General features: G+C 47.5%; 1 long non-coding RNA gene across 2 annotated transcripts; it reads right to left on the reverse strand.

The window, feature by feature from the left end:
* Window positions 1-1,322: 1,322 nt before the first annotated feature.
* Window positions 1,323-8,167, reverse strand: LOC116571632. Of its 2 annotated transcripts, XR_004277935.1 has the most exons (4): window positions 7,967-8,167; window positions 7,474-7,541; window positions 6,773-6,935; window positions 1,323-3,205 (listed from the first exon to the last, which is right to left on the reverse strand). It is a non-coding gene; the product is annotated as an uncharacterized LOC116571632 (long non-coding RNA). The 2 variants fall into 2 exon arrangements; XR_004277934.1 differs by lacking the exon at window positions 1,323-3,205 and having other exon boundaries at window positions 6,301-6,935.
* Window positions 8,168-18,705: the final 10,538 nt, after the last annotated feature.

Genomic DNA, 18,705 nt, shown 5'->3' on the forward strand with positions numbered 1-18,705 from the left:
TCCTCACGGTCACCCACTGAGATAAGGTTGCTATTAGCCCTATTTGAAGGATAGAGAAACTGAGGCGCAGAGTTAAGCAGCTTGCCTCTTATGGTTGCGGCTGCCTCCAGCTGCTGAGCACATACACGTCTGTCCCAGATGCTGTGCTAAGCACTTTTGTGTATTTTCCCATTTGAGGAAACTACATGAGGCATTAGGGGCAGGCTGCATTTACTGAGATGAGGAAAAAAAAACACCCAGAGAAAAAAGGGACTTGCCCAAGGTCACGTGGCTCAAGAGACAGAGTCGAGACTCAAACCCAGAACTCCCAAACTCTAGGGAAGTTAAGACCTTGGCCTCTGGAATCAGACAAACCTGACTGTGCTGGGGACATCATGGCTCCTTAGCTTTGTGTGGCCTTGGCAATTTGCATCCCCAGCCCAAGCCTCTGTTTTCTCTTAAAATGGGGGTTTGGCTGAGAAGATACTATTCCACCCACCAGACAGTAAGCCCATCTGGGGGGGAAGTAAGTGGTTTATACTATGCATTTACATGATACATTCACGAATTCAATTCTCACAATAGCCCCTGAAGTGGAGACTCCTCTCGTCCCCCCATTTTGCAGAAGAGAGAGGAACAGGAGGCTCAGAGAGGGAAAGGGGCTTGCCTGGGATGCTTAGCAGGTGAGTCAGGATTGGAACCCAGTGCTATGATTCCAGAGGCTGAGCTCTTATCTCTTTACACTTTGCCCTCTGAAATTGAGGCACAGAGTGGGTGTGAGCTATGCCTGGGTCACACAGCAAGGTGGGTCTTTAGGGACATATGATGCACGAAGGCCAGGAGGGGAAAAGTTGTCTGCCAGCCCCAGCTCACTGAAATCACAGATACTTTGGGTTTGGAGCTTAAGATCTTCCCCAGCCTCAAAGGCTAGAGCAAGATCCAGATTTGGGGCCCTCTTTCCTAGGAGGCTAGGGTGCTGGATTCTGTTCCAATTACTATCTGCTTCATCTTCCTGGGCCTCAGTTTCCTCGTCTTTCAGTTGGGGGGTACTAATATCTCCCGTGGTAGATTGTTTGCAAAAATCACTGCAATGCTTTGCTCCTTCTAAGCAAGACCCTTTGCAATGTGACCTTGAAATCCCTCCCATGAGGAGACAGAATCTGTTTCCTCTCCCCTTGAATCAGGGCTCAGCCAATGACTTATTTTCGCTAACAGAATACAGGGGAGATGACACTGCCAGTTCTGAGACTGAATCGTTAGGGAGATCTTGTAGCTACTGCTCGTCCTCTTGGAAACTTCCAGGCTGGCATGTGACCAGACCGGGGTCTCTTGAATGAGGATGAAAGACCACTGGAACAGGAACGAGTTGTCTGAGCTGTGGCTGTGCTCATCAGTCACCGGCTGATCCCCCGGCTGACCACAGATGGATGTGTAAGCCCAACTGAGACCAGAAGAACCTTTAGCTAGGCTCAGCCCAAACTGCCCATCGGTGAAATCATGAGCTAAATAAATGGTTGCTGTTTTAAGGCACTAAGGTTGGGGTGATCCGTTATGCAGCATTGCTGTGGCAATTAATAACTGGTATACAGGGTTTTTTTTTTTTTTTAAAGTTTATTTATTTATTTAAGTAATCTCTACACATGGTGTGGGGCTTGAACTCATGACCCCGAGATAAAGAGTTGCATGTTCTTCCCACTGAGTCAGCCAGGTGCCCAGGTATACAGTTTTATTCAGTGTAATTAACGTAACAAACCAAAAATCTTAGTGGCCTAACCCAGTTGGAGTTTATTTCTCACTCACACAAACTCCGATAAAGGGCAGAGCTCTCCTAACCCATCTCTTTTGGAAGGCACCTCTCTTCCAAGCAACAACTCCCTCACGCCTTCCTGGAATCTGTTTTTGAGTCTTACGCATGTAGAAAGGGAACCCAGAAATCAAGAGGCTCACACAGTCTTGCTTTGCCCAGGACTGCAAGCAAGGTTGAGGCTGTGCCCTTCCTGTGTGCACAGGAAGAGGGAATAGGTTGGAGAACCCAAAGCATTGTTTCTGCCACATTTTCTCTCTCCCCGGGCTGTCGTGAGGGCTCAAGCAAAGAATTAACATTTATAAAGAATTAATTCTAGCACCTAGCACAGGGTGGTTTGAATAAGGAACAATTTATAGGTGAAGAATCTGAGGCTGAGAGAGGTTGAGGAATTTGCCCCAATCACACAGTGAGCCAGCTGAGCAGCTGTTTTGTGGTAGTGAAGGTTCAGGACAGATCTGGAGTTGGACAGATCTGGGTACTTCCTCGCTGTGTGGCATTAGGTTTCAATGTCCTCATCCACAAAATGGAGAGAGGAATAGGTCCAACCTCATAAGGTCGGGGGTGAGCGTTCAGGAACTTGCATATGTCAAGAGCTTAGGTTAGATCCTGGTACGTGGGCACTGCTTAGTAAGTATTAGCTATCTGAACAGATGTGATGCTACTTCTGTTCTTACCTTGCCAGGGTCAACAATTTTTTATGTTTTGTGCAAACTCCCCCCCTTCCCTCCACCTCTTGTGGTATGAATGGTCTTATTTACTTGGTTAAGAGAGGAAAACTTTTCCTCGGTTGGCTATTAGTCACTCAAAAAACCTTTACAAGCATGAAGCCCCCAAATACCCATGGGTGTTCTGCTGACAGAGGTCTGAAATGCCCTCATTATGGCTCCTTTTAGACTAAAGCTTGGCCCTGTGAAATACATCCCCTTCCCAATGCACCCTTAGGATCATCCCATCACTGAGAAAGGGGCAAGGCGAGAGGGTCTGGAGCCAAGGGGCTCCAGCTGGGGAAAGGCCAGAGCCAGAGCAGACCCTGTTGGGTGTGTGGTCCGGGCATTCTGCAAATGTCTGTCGCACAGAGGAAAGGTCCAAGATGGGTAAGAAGTGGCTTCCCCTCCTTTTTCCCCATGTAAGCCGTCTCTGAGCCTCTCCTTGCAGCCAACCAGCCAGAGGTTCAAGAGCATATGCTGCAACTTGGCAGGTCTCGTGGAGCTGACAGTCTGGATGGGGAGACAGACTCGGCAGACAGAGCACCATATAAAGTTATTATCACAGATTTGGGTGAGCTCGTGAAGGAGGGGCCGCATGACCATGGGAGAATGTCCTGGGGGCCTACTTGAAATCATTTTTCAAGATGTGTTTCGAATGGATAATCCTGGGAGGTCAGAGAAGGTGTCTCTCAGGAGATAATTATGGTCGGATCTGGAGGATAAGAAGAAATTTGCTGAACAAAGAACTGAGTTGGTGTTGTGAGGGGTGGTGTTCCAGGCAGGGGGAATGGGCTGTGCAAATGCAGGAACAACCTCCAGGAACCGATGGAGGACCAATGTGACTGCAGTTTGAAGGGTAAAGGAGGAGTCGGGTGGGAATGAAAAGGGAGAGGGGAGCAGGAGCCAGGCCAAAGGGTCCTCGTAGGTGATAATGATTATATAATTTGTGGGGTCTGGTGCAAAATGAAAACAGGAAAACCTGTGTTCAAATATCATTATGAATTTCAAGATTGTGACAGGAGAGCATTAAACCAAGTGTGGTACCCCATGGCACTGCACAGATCATACACTTGTGATGTTCCTGCCTGTGGACCATGGTAAGAAGGAAGGACTTCAAGGGCTGGAGAGAGCCACTGAAGGCTCTTGAGCTAGGGGTGATAAGCTCTGATTTGCATAAGCTTTAGCTGCTTATACACCTGGGTGGTATATGACCCTCTTCTCTGTACATGTGGTCCGATTCATTTCCTGAAATGCTTTCCTCAGAAGGGCATTCTCCTGCTCAAGAACCTGCAATGGCTTCCACCCCCTAATCAGATCCAGCCCAAACTCCCTACAAGATACTCAATGTCCTTCATAATCTGCCCTCCCACGATTTAGTTAACCTGTTGCCAACCCGGGCCGTGTGCTGAATCCCAGAGTTGATGAACTAACTCAAGGACACAAAGCAATTACAGGAGGGCAAGCCAGGACTAGAACCCAGGTCTCCTGACGTTTTCCCACCCTGCCTTGGAGGAGAGTGAAGCCTCACAGTGTACTTTGTAACCCATCCTCCCAAGTTAGCACAGACCTTGCATATAATAGCTGCTTGATACCTGCCCGTGGCGCCCATCTTTGCCAGGGTAATTGTGTTCCAGGGTCCAGGATGTAGTCAGTGTCCTTCCTGACTCCTCCTCTCCATCCTGGCTACCTCTAAGCATTCACCACTCCCCACCACACCTCTCAGTGCCTGGTGGGCCAGGTCCTGCCTGCCCACAGACATGTCTCTGGCCCACAAAGCCTTTTATTTTACTTTATTTCTGAAAGGTTGTATTTATTTACTTGACAGAGAGCAAAAGCAGGGGAGGAGAAGAGGGAGAGGGAGAAGCTGACTCCCTGCTGAGCAGAGAGCTCGAAGCAGACTCAAATCCAGGACCCTGGGATCATGACCTGAGCCTAAGGCAGAGGCTTAACCAACTGAACCACCCAGGTGCCCCTACACAGCTTTTATAAACCTTTTTACATTTGTCGCTGATATTTAAAAATCAGGAAATTTCACAGGGAAATCTGCATTTTTGTTTTACCGTAGTCTCCAGCCTGGGTCTAGATTCCCCCAGGGTAGCTGCTCCCTTGTGAAGTCAGTCCTCCAGTGAAGGGGTTCTGCCCTAAGCCCCCACTGGGCCTGTGGAATTTTGGACCTTGAAGAAAGAATGCCCTACTTTCCACCAAGAAGCAATCAGGATTCTGGAATGGGACCAATCAGGTGAATAATGGAGGGGTGGGGCCAAGAAAAGTAAACCCCGCCCCCAGTCTCTGCCAAAGGGAAGAGGGATGCCCATGACCTGGTGTTGCTGGTGTGGGTGAGAGCCTGTACATAATGGGTAAACTGGTTTGCAATTAGGGAGTAATTTGTTACCAGTTAATTAATGCACAACAGAGAGCAAGGGGGCTGGGAGGAGAATAAGGGACGGAAGCTCAGAAAGAAACCTCAGGTCTCTTTCTGGAAAAATATTAAGACGGCAATGAGGAATCCCCAGGGTAATTTTTGAAAACCTCTTTTATATTGTTGAAGGAGATGTAAATGTTCAGAAGCCCCTCTCAAAGTATTTGGTCCCTTTGAGAAGCAGGTGGGTCTAACCAGGCTATGGTGGTTGGGGCTGGAAGATATGGAGTGGGACTGAGACTAACCTGCTCTTACTTTGAGGGGCAAAATGCTTTTGGGTCTTAGGAAATGTTCTTTGCAAAAATTGGAAACCTCCCTGGATCGCCCTCAGCAGAAGGGGACACTAATAGAAGGCCATCAGAAGTGGTATCAAGATTGTAAAACTCTAGAAACAGCAGACTCATTGTTTTAGTCCAAATTGTTTTCTGGTTTCTAGACTTCCTTGTGATCAGCCTGTTGGTAAGAAGTACATACTTCCTGCATTCAAAGTGTGGTCGGTGGATCAGTAGCTTTGGCATCTCTTAGGCACTTGTTGGAAATGCAGAGTCTCAGGCCTCCCCCCAGTGTTACTGAACCAGAATCTGTATTTCAAGAAGATTTTCAGGGAGATTCATGTGCACATTACAGTTTGGATTTGTGGCCACAAGAATCAACTGGGTGCTGAGAAGGAGGATGGTTCATAAACCTGAAGGTTCCTAGGCCTTCAAGAAGAGCTGTTGCCAGGATGCCTGGGTGGCTCAGTTGGTTGAGCAGCTGCCTTCGGCTCAGGTCATGATCCCAGCGTCCTGGGATCGAGTCCCACATTGGGCTCCTTGCTCGGCGGGGAGCCTGCTTCTCCCTCTGCCTCTGCCTGCCATTCTGTCTGCCTGTGCTCGCTCTCTCTCCCTCTCTCTCTCTGGTAAATAAATAAAATCTTTAAAAAAAAAAAAAGAAGAAGAAGAGCTGTTGCCTTGGTGGTCTACAGGAGATGGGTGTTTTCCAGGGTCCACTGGGGAGAGGTCAATAAAATAGGCGAACAATCTTGAGCTGCTGCCACCGATTTCTGCCCAGGTGCTAGTGGGGCAGGTGGGAGATGGGCCAAAGAAACCCAGTCCTGTGACTTGTCAAAGGAGGAAGCCACTTCAGACCCTAGCGGGGATGCCCTGTATGCTGCTGGGTCTCTACTTAGGGGGCTCTATTTCAAGGCACTCATATGCTTGGTGGAAGAAGTCAGAGGGTGGCCTGGGCTGATCTCAAAGCTGGGGACCTTCAACCGTCCTGCTTTGCTCTGGGCAAGCAGTTCCTAAAAGCTCCCCTTGGGCACAGAATGAGAGTAGCAATATTGATTTGGCCCTATAGGGAGTTTCAAAGCCCTTTAGCCTTTATCATATTTGATCTTCATAATGATCTCGCACAAAGGACCAAAAAGAAACAGCCAAGCATGGATGGCTTCTGCCTCTAAATCGGGCTGAATTCAACCCAGTGAGTGACTGTAACAACTAAGTTTAGTGAGAGCTGCTACTTAACTTATACCTCCCTCTTGATTTGTTAAAGTCCTGTTCTCAAATTAGAAGTGCTGTTGAGTTAGGACACTGGGTCAGGGGTGAGCTCATCCTTTCACACATTATGAAGTTGTTCATTTAAAGTATGCCCATGTTAGTGCTCTCTGTAAGAAACAAGCTTCCATCCAAGCTTGTTCATTACATGGTGGGGTGTGAGTTTCCTTTTCAAGGCCAACATATTATTGGAGGAAGGCAGTTCCTTTTACTTAATTCTGTCATGAGAGACAGACATGAGGTGTCACTTGGCACCTTGAGGCAGCTTCCAAAATTACAGACAGACAGATTTGAGAAGGAAGTTGTCAATCTCTGTGGGGCTCACCTTAGGTCTCCAAAACTTACTAAATGACATTACAAGCAAGGCTTGGCAAGTAGGATGAGGGAGTCAGTCCAGTGAGGGCAGATAGAAGCAGGGAGGCATGAATGCACACAGGATGGAAATGGAGACATGACAACAGGTGGCGGTGATGACAGAGCTGAGATCCCTGGAAAAAGAATGAACAGTCCTAGTTAGCATTGCAGAACACTACTGTGAGCGTGGTCCTCCTTTATCCTTGGCAGCCCTGAGGGGTTAGATAGAATTATACCCATTTTACAGATAAGGATCCTAAGGTCTAGCAAGGACATGGAGCAACACATAACCAAGCCATGCTTCTCACACCAGGGCTTAGTGGGTGTACAGCTGATGTTTGTGGAATACAAGTAGAGACTGTGCATTTGATAGCACGTTTTAAATAACAAGAAATGGATATTTTTGTGTAGTCTTAAGTATCTCTCCACAAGACGCTTGCTAATTACAAAAGGGGCCCTTTACAATAGAGAAAGTTGGCAGAGGCCTTAACCAAGTGACCGACGTTAACATCATCAGTAATAATCATGTTGACAGAATGTAGCCCCTGAATGATGTACTAAGAAGGGTACAACATTGCTTCGTGGTATTCTTGCCAAAAATGCATAATCTTTATCTAATCACGAGACAACATCAGACATCCAAATTGAGGGATATTTTATAAAATGACTTACCAGCACTCTTCAGTGTCTGGGTTATAAGTGAAAAGAGAGCTTGAGGAACCGTCACAGACTGGAGGAGACTAAAAAGACATAACAAGTAAATGCAATGTGGGATTCTGACTTAGCTCCAAAAGAAAACTGGCAAAATTCAAACCAGGTCTGTATGTTAGTTAATAGTATTATTATAGTAGTATTGATTTCCTGGTTCTGATCATCGTATTACAGTTGTGTAAGATGTTAATATTAGGGGAAGCTAGGTGAGGGGTACAGAAGGTGAAGATTTTAGTAGAACTCTGAACTTGTTTTTGAAAACTTCTGTAAGTCTAATTTCATGATAAAACACTTTAAGAATATGATGATAAATGAATTATATCTCAATTTTTAAAACACTACAAATCTTAACAAAGTAAAGCATGAATATGTAGCTTCTTTAGATGATAACGTCTCCTCTACCAGTGCTTATTTTTTCTCTTCTGATTTGAGATGGCATTTAGAATCTCTGTACCTTTTACATATTCTCTGCTCAAAAGTCACGTCTTCCAAGGTCTTCTCGATTTCCACAGCTAGGAGTTATATCTTCTTCCCCTGAACTCTAGTGATACTTTATCTGCCCCTTTACTAGGGTATTTATCATCTCCATGATGGACAATTATGGTATTTTCCACCTAGTCCTCTTGCCTGGCTCTTCTTTCCCCTTCTGATTCCAACCACGACTTTCTGGCAGGAGCTGCCATGTTTTTACAGACCCATCCCAAGCCACAGTTGATTGGTCCAGGGGTGGACATGTGACTCAGTTGGGCCAATCAGACACCTTCTTGGACTCCTCCCTCTCACCTCCAGAACTGAGAAGTTAATTCATTGGTCTGTCTGTGGAGGCTGGTGTTGGGAGTTACGTGGAAGTTGTTAGCCGTCACCTTCTCTGCTACATGGTGGGGGATCCCTTTCTGCCGCTAGCAAGGGAAGACAGATAACACAGAGAGCAGCAGAGAGTGAGATCGAGAGAGACCGTTTCTGCTCGTTTTTGGAGTTTTCTGTTCTTGCCAGGTGTAAGTTGGTCGGTTGACCCTACTATCTCCTACATAATCCCCAGAATCCAATCTCCCAACAAAATCTCCTCCCAATAAATCTTTATTAAGGTAGCCAGGATAGTTTTATGTAGCTCTCAACCTGAAGACATTCAAAGAATATAGCTACTCTGAATTATTCCTCTAAATGTTTTCTTTCTCCCACTCATCTGGAGATGGCCAAATGCCCACTGAGATACAGTTTTCACTGGCCTGCAGCTAGGGAAAAAACTAGAAGTGGTGAGTTATAAAGGTAATTGTTTTTAATTGCTAAATTCTGAGATAAGTCCTTATTAAATTTTATGGTGACAGTAGAAGGCAATGCTTTATTTTTCCTTTTCTTTGGTGCTCTTTGACAAATAACAAATGTTGCCCCATTTCAGGAGAACGCTTCACTGGGATGTCAAATCCCAGAGTCTGGGAAGCACTGGTCAGGTAATGACTCCTCTGGGCCATAGCCCTCGCCTAGCTCTCCCAGCAGGCTCCTCATACTCTAGGGCAGGGCATACCTTGGAAAGGAGTGAAACGAGCTAATGGGTTTAGAGAGCTGCTCTGATCTCCTGCCTGTCACGGGGGATGATCTGATTCAGAACTGTTATAGCTTGTTCTTTCACTTCATTCTTTTATGATTTTTAAATCAGGCCAGGTTTCTTTATCTATTTGCAAAATTCCCCCCTCATCCCACCTGACCTTTCCTTTTCACTGGACCTCAGGTTAACTTTCTCTTTTATCCTTATGTCCAGCTTGACTGGGAGGAGGGATGGCAACTCTCCTCTCAGAACGTGGAGGGTCAGTTCACTGTGGTGGGGAGGGAGCACGGGAAGGGGAGTCAGATAGCATTGCAGTCCAACTATGCTTTCCCCACTGGCTGGTTGCTAACTCCGAGGCAACTCGCTTTCTTTCTCCAAGCCTCAGTTTTCCCATCTGTAAAATGGGGGTGCTGTCTAGCCTACCTCTGCATGGGGCTCTTATGAGGGGCTGAATAAGGCTTTGGCAGCAATTTGGAAACTTGAAGCAGGGAGAGAGGGGGGCCAGGAGTTGTTTTACAGGGGCAGTTGGGAGTATTTGAGTAGAAAATGATGAAATTTTTGAAATGGGAAGGTAGGGAGGTCACTAAGTACTTCCTAGCTATTCTTAGTTATATCTCTTACTTGTGGGTGACCTCACCTCTCTGTGCCTCAGGTTCTTTGGAGAGAGCCAGGTCCCACAGCAAGGATGTCACACTGGGCACTGAATCGCACAGAGAGCTGCTTAGGGAGAGAGAGAGGCGCTTCAGGTGGAAGGGTCCGAAACAAAGGCTTGGGATTAGGAATTAGTGTGGCTTGCATGAGAAACACTGGTCTCACGCGATGTGTTTCCTGGGTACGATGAAAATGCTTCTCTATCATGACTAGAAGGAAACAAGATAATGCAGGAAGAGCCCTTGGCACAGACTGATACATAGCAAACTCAGACGCGGTGCTTGTCCTTGCTGCTGGTGTTTTATCCATGAAGGAACCAGACTGTCTGAGAGGTGATGTGGCTGGCCTAGTCACACAATTCTTAGAGTCAGGCAGAATTTGAATCCACATCTTGACTCTAGAGGCCAGGCTCTGAACAACTGTGTTCCATACAGTCACCCCTTTGTGGGCCTCTGCTCCCGACCCCAGCTGCCTGCCTGACTCAGCAACCGTGGGTGGCCTTGCTCCTGTGTGTGGGCAGCAGAGCCCATAAGAAGCTTCCCAGTTTCTTGAAAACCAAATATGGCCAGACCGGGCCCTCTGAGGCCTGACCCCCAGGCTGGGCTTGCTCCTGCCTGCTCATCTGGGCCGTGGAGCCCTATTCTCGATACAACCTCTTGGCTCTGCCCCAGAGGACTCTGGGAGAGCCTCTGTTCAGATCCCCTTCCTTGTGGGATCTTGTTGAGCAAGTTACTGAAGGAGAACATGTGAGACCAGTGTCTCATCCATGCTACAGTGATTGCTAACTCCAAGCCTTTGCTCATGAAGTCCCCTCTACCTGGGCCAGCTCACCAGCTCTTATGTATTCTTTGGTACCCAGTGTGAGGTATCCGGAAGAGATACTTCTGGACTGTGTGGCCTGGAGCCACACATCACACCCATCTACCCATCCATCCATCTCTGCCTCCCTTCCTCCCTTCCCTTTGTCCTTCTTTCTTTCCTTCCTTCCATCCAGTGGGTTCTGACCTGTGCCAGTCACTTTATGTGCCAGTCTCTCCTTGCAGACTAGAAGCTTCTTGAGGATTGCAGACCAGGCGCGAGAAGATAATTATTCAACCACTATCCATGGCCCAAGGCTTATCTTCACTATGGTCCTGGTGAAGCTATTATTATCACCTCCATCTCATGTTGGGAAGACTGATACTGAGAGAGGAAGTCCCAAGGATGCCCAGCAGAGAAGAGCAGAGCTGAGACTTTTCCCTGATCTGCTGGACTCCAGAGGCAGTAGGACCCAACTCCTAATGGAGGGACAGATCATGTTGAGGGTCAGGCCCTTGGGGGGAGGACTGGGACCACTTCTTCAGTTCTTTGTTTTTTTAATAACATTTAAAAAAAAAGATGTTATTTATTTGACACAGAGATACAGAGAGAGCACAAGCAGAGGGAGCAACAGGCAGAGGGAGAGGGAGAAGCAGGCTTCCTGCTGAGCAAGGAGCCCGATGTGGAACTCGAACCCAGGACCCTGGAATCATGACCTGAGCCAAAGGCAGATGCTTAAGCGACTGAGCCACCCAGGTGTCCTCCTCCTTCGGTTCTTAGCTTCTGAGTAGTCAGTCACCTTAACCCAGAGCCTTTCTGAGACAACTGTCCCTCACTTACTTTCCCTCCTCCAGCCCCTCTGTGACTGGAGCTGACACTCAACAGGGTGGCTAGAGAGGATTAATTCTTTCCCTGGGCTCCCCTTTCTGAGCCTTTGAGAGGGTCTGTCCCATCTCATAACCTGCAAAGTCCCTCTCAAGGTTACTGGCATCCTCACCTCAGTCCCACAGGGGATGGCAGAGCAGGGAGGATCTTCCCTATGGTTCAAATGGGGGAACTGAGGCCCCTGCACTGGTCACATGCCACATCGGGGGTGGCCTGGCTTCAAGGAGCAGAGCATGGAATTAGCTGCTAGATCTTTCTTGAAGCCATGGTATGAAGTATTTAGAGTACAGCAGATCTCAGCTCTGCTCCTTACTAGCTGTGCAGCCTTGGGAGAGTGACTTAACCTTTCTGAACCTCTTCTTCTGAGAGGTGTTGGGAGGGTGAAATAAAATAATGCTTGAGAAGCACTTAGCACAGTGCGTGGAACACAGTGGGTGCTCAGACAATGAGGTTATTATTGTGCTAAGTGCTTAACATAGAACATCAGACCAGGCCAAGGCTAATTTACTAACATCCCTTTATTGCTACTGTGTGCCAAGCTCATGCAGCAGGACACCATCCCTATAGCTTGATGCCATTTTACAGATGAGGTAACTGAGATTCAGAGAGGGAAAGTGACTTGCCCTCACTCCCTTTCCAATCAGGAAGTGGGTCTGGACTCAGATCTCTGTCCATACCCTCAGCTCTGGTCTGCTCTGCTGGATTCTCCAACCTTACCATCCTAAGGCTCAGAGAGGACAAGGGATTTACTCGGGGCTCCACAGCAGCTGGGAGCAAGTCAGACGGCACTGCAGAGGGCTCTTCCATTCTGGCTGCTCTGCACAGGTCTGGATAATTCTCCAGTTTTAGAATTAAGATGGGAGCTGACTGACACAGTCATAGTCCTCAAAAGTGTTCCAGAGTCGGGCCCATGGTCTCAGGCCAGCCAGCAGATCTTAGCTTCCCTAGACAGCCCCCTCAGCCCCCGATTCCACCCCGTGACCACCCCTTCCCCACCTCCAGCTTTCTGCATGCTCTCCCTTGTTTTCAATCCGCTGAACCTTCTGCCAAAGAAAACTCTTCAATGCCCGCAAACCAGCCATCCAGGGAGGAGGCCGGCCTGGAATGTCGGAGGGGGGTCACCAAGCTGTTTATGAGCAGGCCAGCAGAGAAATGTGAGCAGCTACCTTTTTTAGGGAAAGTCAGAACTCCTGTGGGAAAGGATCCAGGCTTAGGCCTCAGTTTCCCCATGATCACCACCACAGCATTTATAGGGCTAAGAGTAACTCTGGCTGTTGATTCAGCAGGTCTTGGGGCACTGCTGGGTGCCAGGCACTGAGCTGGCCACTTGGGACCCAGCCGGGATAGCATTGAGCCTGTCCTCAGGGGCTGACTTTTCAGCAAAAGGCAGTCAGTCCCTCAGCAAGTCTCCCGATGAGTGAGAGTCAGCTGCCCCCGGCCCACAATCCCTGATCAGCACTCTTGGGGCGGGGTGGGTTTTTGGAACTCAGAATTTGGGGGCTTTAAAAGGTGACTCAGTGGGGACTGGACCCACCCACCTCCAGTCAAATCTTTGAATATTGATGTAGTGAGAAGTGTGAGTATTGAGTAAGTGGGATTTATAAAGGTCTTGCCCAGGGCCCAGTCCATTCAGGTTGGGTTTTGCCTCCACATGCGTTTTCTTCAAATACATGGAAAAGCCCTTAGTTGTCTGGGCTTTGTGGACTATTAGAGTTGAGGACAAGGAGCTGAAGCCCTGAATCATCTCCCCATTTCCTCTGACAGGAAAACTGAGACGCAGGCCAGAGGAGTCACACACCCAAGGCCCTGGTTGGTAGGATTGCAGGAGTCCAAACTCAGAGCTTGTCATGGGCAGGGCCCCTGGCTGGGGGAGAAGTAGGGGCTGAGTAGAGAAGGCTCCTGAGCCAAACCTTGGCAGCCCACCAGCCAGTTCTGCCAGGAAGGAGTTAAGATCACCCTGGGTCTCGGCCAGGCCTCCGCATGCATGGGGCTCCTCCTTACACTGCCTGCCTGTCTGGGGCCTGTTTACCAGGCGGCGCTTGCATCACCGGCTTTGACGGTGCAGTGCAAACACACTCACATTCTTGGGTCATGAGAAATGCACAATTGTGATGACATCATGCCCAGAGAGAAGATTCGCGCCAGCCTCCCTCCTGCCCACAGTCAGAGCTGTTTAATTAGTACTCTTAACCAGAGCTCTTGTCTTCTTGTAAAATCCAACTGGAGAAACTTATGGGTAGGGGGTAACGGGGGGTTGGAGTGTGTGTGTGAGTGTGTGTGTGTGTGTTTTAAGGGCTAAAAATAGCCTATCTGGGACTCCTTTTGGGGTATTTGTGAGTATCACTGCACCACTGTTTATATTAAATCTATGTTACACTGGACATTTTTGTCTGAATTTGGCTTGGAGACAGGATGAGAGAAAACCATCCATGTCCTTTTGTTCCCTGTAGTTTTTTCCTTTTGGGAGGGAGACATGTAGGCCAAGTAAAAGGGCCCTTGGAGAAGATTTAGACCAATGCTCATTATAAAGCCAAGGAAAGGGAGGCCCAGAGAGGGGAGGGCCTTGCCTGAGGTCACACAGCAGAGACTCCAAATTCCCACACCATGCATGCACATTTGGCAACACTGCCCCCAATCCTCACTTCAGCTTTTGAGTTGGATTTTCAGGGCCGTTGGGAAGAGAGATGCTTCTAGTTAGAGCTTCCTAGGTATCTTTTGCGATCAGAGTGGAGGCAGTGGTGGTGTTGATGGATATGGAAGTGGCCGGGGAGCAGAGGAGAGACATTGGGACCACAGGAGACCTTAACCTCACTCCCCTGCACACCCAGCCCTGCAGAGGAGCTTAGCCTAGGCCATCCCAGGCTTCCTTTATCACCCCCCTTTCTCAGAAGTGCCACCCCCTCTGGCCTCCTTCTATGATGACTGAAGACTTACTTCCCACCAAGGGGTGCAGGATTTATAACAAATGAAAATAGAAGACACCCCACTGAATTTGACTTTCAGATAAACAACAAAAAATGTTTTCGTATAAATATGTCTCGTGCAATATTCGGGCATCTGACAACCTCAGTCCCCTTCGTCTTTATCATTCCCATTGTGGCAGATACAGTGTCTCCTGTCAGCCTTCCATCTCCTTCCTCATTAACTGAACTCTGATGTTGTCTGGGTGGCAGTGTGTCCCAGGCAATGAGTCAGTCATGATTAGTCTAAGCTCGTCATGACAATCCTGTTCTCCTGTGCCTTCCCAGACTCCCTTGCAGTCAGGAATGACCTGGTGGCTTTAAAAAAATGTCTGTAAATTTTTTGACACCCTTCCTTTGAAAAGGTGGAAACTCATCCCCACAACCTTGAATGTAGGCTAGACTTAGTGACTCATTTCAAAGAGTAGCTTCTGAGGGTAGGTCATAAAAAACCATTGTCGCTTCTGCCTAACTTTTGTAGATTACTCACTGTGGGGGAAACTGGTGACCATATCGTGAGGACACTCAACAGGCCTATGGAGAGCCCACATGGGAGGAGCTAAGTCCTCCCGCTAGTGGCCAGCACTAACATGCCAGGCACGTGAGTGAGACAACCTTAAAAGTGGCTTTAGCCCCAGTCAAGCCTTTGAATGATCGCAGTGTGGGCCACCATTTTGACTGCAGCACGAGTCAGAGATATCTTTGCATGAGTCATATTTTTTTAAGATTTTGTTTTTAATTAATATCTGCGCCCAATGTGGGGCTCGAACTTACAGCCCTGAGATCAAGAGTTGCATACTCTACTGACTGAGCCAGCAAGGCATTCCTGTAGTAATCATATTTTAAATTTTCTATATTTCATGATGTTTAAGTGTCTTTGGAGAGCCTTGCTGGCTGGGGAAAGACTACTACTCCCGGTTAGAGCTAGCTAATTCCTGGAGACAGTGAACAAGCTGTTGGTGAGCTCACCTTTCATATACAAACCAACTAATTAATTCTGGTTCCTTACCCCCAGCCACCTCCTTATCTAACTCACACACCAAGCCAATATTTCCCTTGACCTAGATCATTCTAGTGCCAAGTACTAGACAACTAGGGACAGCCCCTGTGCCCTAAAGTCCAATGGAATTATCTAGACTATCCAAACATCACCCTGCCCTGCCCTACTTTTCCCACAGAAAACCCAATGAAGGTTGTGGCCTTGGCCTTCTCTTGCTTGTTTTTGTCTCCTGGCTGACAGTGATGCTTTCAGTGTGGCATGCGGTGCCTCTTGTCTCTTGGAAGATGGTGAGTAGTGATAAACTTTGCTTTTGGTGGCATTTGACTTTCCATGTTGTCATGTGGTTATCTTTTTTTTTTTTTAAGATTTTATTTATTTATTTGAGGCAGAGAGAGAGAGGGTTGGGGGGGGCAGGCTCCCTGCTGAGCAGAGAGCCCTATTCGGGGCTCAATCCCAGGACCCTGGGACCATGACCTGAGCCGAAGGTAGAGGCTTTAACCCACTGAGCCACCCAGGTGCCACGTCATGTAGTCATCTTGATAAATTAAGACTCAGACACAAATCACCCCTGAGAGATCCTGACCCAGAACCACCTAACTATGCCATCTCTAGCTGACCCACAGTAACCCAGAGATAGTAAAATGTTTATTGCTGCGTTAAGCAACTGGGTTTTGGGTAATTTGTCTCCCAACAATGTGTAACTAACATGAATGGTCATGTGACCTAGTTCTGACTAGAACAATATAAGGGAAACTACGCTGGGGTGCTTCCAGGAAGCTTTCTTCATAAAAGGATCAGAAAGGAGAGGAGAGCTGAGGGGTATCACCCTCCATGAACAAGGATGATACTTCAAGAAGTGCCTGCCATCTGGGGACCTGGAGGCACTGAAAATAAGGATACAGGAGTGAAAAAGTAGAAAGCACCTCTTTTATTTATTTTTACTTATTTTAAATTTGATTATTTTTATTTTTATTAAGATTTTTTATTTATATATTTGACACAGAGAGAGAGACAGGGAGAGAGGGAATACAAGCAGGGAGAATGGGAGAGAGAGAAGCAGGCTTCTCGCCGAGCAAGGAACCTGATGTGGGGCTCGATCCCTTGACCCTGAGATCATGACCTGAGCTGAAGACAGACGCTTAATGACTGAGCCACCCAGGCACCCCTATTTTTACTTATATTTTTTAAAAAAGACTTATTTATTGGGGCATCTGGGTGGCTCAGTCAGTTAGACATCTGCCTTCGGCTCAGGTCATGATCCCAGGGCCCTGGGATCGAGCCCTGCATTGGGCTCCCTGTTCAATGGAGCCTGCTTCTTCCTCTCCCTCTGCTGCTCCCCCTACTTTGTTCTTTCTCTGTCAAATAAAGAAATACAATCTCAAAAAAAGAGAAATATTTATTTATTTATTTTGGAGAGAGAGAGTGCATGCATGCATGAGTTGGGGGAGGGGCAGAGGGCAAGAAACCCAAGCAGGCCCCGTGCTGACTGTGAAACCCAACGTGGGGCTTGATTTCAGGATCCTGAGATTGTGATCTGAGCAGAAATTAAGAGTCAACTGTTCAAGCCACCCACTGAGCCACCCACGTGCCCCACACTTGTGTCTTTTATAACATCATTAAGCAGGTGGACTAATTTGGTGACCACCTGTGTCCAGTCTTGTCGACAAGCAAACACTCAGTGTGCTTATGGTTTGAGCTACTGTATCCTGCAATGTGCCGCTTCACGCGTTCCTAACCAATACCATCAGCGTGCACAATAGCATCTCACTGAACTGGAGTAACTTGTGCAATGACTTCATTTACCTACAATCTGAAATGAAGCTGAAAGGCCAACTGAACACCAAAACCAATCGCACAACATCCATAACAAGCACCTTTCTCTTAGGCAAGTGGTCCCTGGCCTCTACTCACAGCCTTTTAGCATTTACTTTAGACACAATTCTAACGAGCATTCCTAAGATGTCTTCCCAGGCGGAGTTGCCTAGAAATCAACTTTAGTTCAATAATCAGTCATTTGCTATTGACTATTTGCTATTGTTGCCTAGAAATAAAATTTAGTTCAATATCAGTCATTTGCTATTGTACAAAGCACTGTGGGAGGCCCCGCTTATCCGTAAGTGAGTTTTAAGAGAGAGAGAGCAACATGATTCGATTGGCCAAGCAACGTGGGCTGTAAAGTGGTGACCAGAGCAAGTCTGGAAAAAGGAAAAGAGGAAAGTTGCTAGTGAATGCCAGTTTATTCAGAAAATATATATTTCAGAGTATTTTTCCATGGAAAATTCCATCAACAGGAAAAATCACTCTAACTCTTCTTAATTGTTGCTAGTACTGGTTTCTAAAATACCCAAAATACTTGTATGCTTCAACTTCCTGAATCTTGTAGTTTTCACCAGTAAAATCTGTGCCAGGCCTGGATCTGAGTTCAGAAGAGATGCAGGAGGTGGCAATTCATAGCTAACGTGATGCGACTGTTATTTCACCTGTATAGATGGGAATACCATGGCCCAAGAACAGCCCAGAGTGATGCAGCGAGCTAGTGGCAGAGGACTAGAACTCAGAACTCTGAACTTTCCCTTTTTCCAGCAGGGAGGGAGGGAACACCAGTCCCCTCAAACCACCACCCAAACATTTTCTCTCCTGACAAGGAGGGGTCTTCACCCAGTGCTGCCCGCTTTCCCCACCCTGGGTCAGGAAGCTCTGCCTGTCCAGAATTTCCTGTGTGCGGGAAAGAAACAGAATGAGCAGATAAATCCTCCAATGCTTCTTTTCTTTTTTTTTTTTTTTAAGATTTTTATTTATTTATTTGACAGAGAAAGATCACAAGTAGGCAGAGAGGCAGATGACAGAGAGAGAGAGAGGAGGAAGCAGGCTCCCCGCTGAGCAGAGAGCCCGGTGCGGGACTCGATCCCAGGACCCTGAGACCATGACCTGAGCCGAAGGCAGAGGCTTTAACCCACTGAGTCACCCAGGTGCCCCTCCAATGCTTATTTTCAAGTGTGTGAGGTCTTCTTCTTGGCCTCGATGCCCTGGCCAAGAGGACCAATCATTGACATGTGTTTTGTGTGTTTCTAAAAGTATTTATAAGGATTACTGTGCACCCATGAAGCACAAGTCTAGACAGGATAGTGGAGGAGAGTATGGGTCATTGTTCCTATGCTTGGGGGGCTGCCTTGGTTTGGGTTCTCCCAGAAGCAGACCCTAAGACAACTATCTAAGTTTCAGTCATCTTTCTGAGAAGTGAATCCCTGCAGGAGGGTGGGGAAGTGAGACAGGGAATGGAAGTCAGCCAGTAAGGGAAGCACTGTCAAGGTATTACTGGGGTGGACAACCAGACCTCAGCCCTTCTAGGGACCTCT

Source organism: Mustela erminea, chromosome 13 (genome assembly GCF_009829155.1).
Source record: "Mustela erminea isolate mMusErm1 chromosome 13, mMusErm1.Pri, whole genome shotgun sequence".
NCBI classification, from domain to species: domain Eukaryota; kingdom Metazoa; phylum Chordata; class Mammalia; order Carnivora; family Mustelidae; genus Mustela; species Mustela erminea.